Raw genomic sequence first — 1670 nt, 5'->3', positions numbered from 1 at the left:
GCTAGCCAATAAACCCTCACCCCCATCAGGGGGGCTCAGGCTATTGGTAATGAAAGTAGGTTGGGCGGAGGTGGATTGGAGCAAATTTGTTAGCCCTTTTCTCTGGCACAGTCAGGCCTGGTTGCAAACAGTTGGTTCAGGGCAAGTTGCAAACAGCTGTGACAGCTTGACTACCTGAACACCTGTGCAGCCATGCCCTAATTAACCAGGCAACACTGGATTGGGTGCTAAATCCCCTTTAAGCCTCCATGCAGTTCCATAGCAGCAGTGGATGAACTGAGAAGCTACTGCTGGAGACCTTGTCTGAACAAACACTGAAAATGACCATGGACTGACTTTGCCTTAAGGAAACTGGACTGTAACTAGGTAACTCTGAGCTGCTGTATTACTTGTGTATGACCTGAAACTATTCTGTGTATGGCTCTGTACTCAAAATACAATTGCACCTGAAGACTCTGCTGTGTCTGCATGTTTGACTGCACCCTGCTCTGAAGTAGGGCATACCCAGGTTCTTACCTAACAAAATTTGGGTGAGGATCAGGCTGGGGCATCTGTGAGATCTGAAGCCCCCACCCTGGGCCTCTTGCACCCCTGCAGCAGTTCAGATCTATGTCAGTGAAATAGCTGACCTAGATCTTAGTAGGTCCATGGGAGTCTAGGAAGTGGCAGGGGAGCTAAGTGAATGTTTTCTTTACTCCCCACTCTTGACTGACCTAGTCCCTGGCACAGGCTGTGTTAGCATACCTGCATCATGCCACAAATCACTCTCATTGAAACTGATGGAATTTAAAACTGCCAAGGAAGAAATGTGCCCATTGCTTACAACAGTTTAATATAAAAAACTCTGTGATGGATTCTGGATATTATGTTTAATCATTTCACCAAAGACATGATTTCTAGGCAGAGACATGATGCTAGACAGAGTTCTAGGATCCCATAAAGAAATTAACAGTGGCACCTCAAACTTCAGCACATTTGCAAGGAAAATCTTTTTGTTCACATTCATGTATGTTCACATATATGGCCATATAAACACATATGGCCATTGTTTTTTGTTATGTTTAATTATTTCACCACAGACATGAGTTCTCTGTCTCATTAACTCTGAACCAAATTTGGCACATTTGCATGGAAAAGCTCTTTGTTCATGAACAAAGAAATGTAGTTCGAGATCTGCATACTTGCCACACAACTTGCAATATCTTTACTTTTTAATTTTTTGTATTTGCTTTTAATAAAAATTAAAAAGTATATATATAAAATCTTTGTTCATATTCACACATTTAATTGAATGGGTTTTTAGAAAACTTGACTCCTAGTGCAAAATAAAAAGGAAAATACACATTTGAAATCCATGGGAAACACCTGGAGCACCCTTAAGATCACATCCTTAGATGTTTGAAGAATAACAAAAGCAAGCTACAAGGTAGAGCCAACGCCCATCTGTGCAATGCTTGTGTTATGTGTCTCTCAGAAGGGTGTATTGTATAACTACTACATTTCCCCACAAATAGTGCCAGTACAACCAGCTTAATGAAGATTAGTTGGTGAGTTACATCTAGTAACAATGTAAATTATTTAAGAAAGTATTCAGAAAAACAAGCTCTAAAAACACATCTATCACATTTTTTATACAATTTCTGCCACATGCCTCAATATGACATGAGATC

This window comes from Tiliqua scincoides, chromosome 3, assembly GCF_035046505.1.
Source record: "Tiliqua scincoides isolate rTilSci1 chromosome 3, rTilSci1.hap2, whole genome shotgun sequence".
Lineage (NCBI taxonomy): Eukaryota > Metazoa > Chordata > Lepidosauria > Squamata > Scincidae > Tiliqua > Tiliqua scincoides.
The sequence above is the reverse complement of the archived record's forward strand: the minus strand, read 5'-3'. Positions refer to the sequence as shown.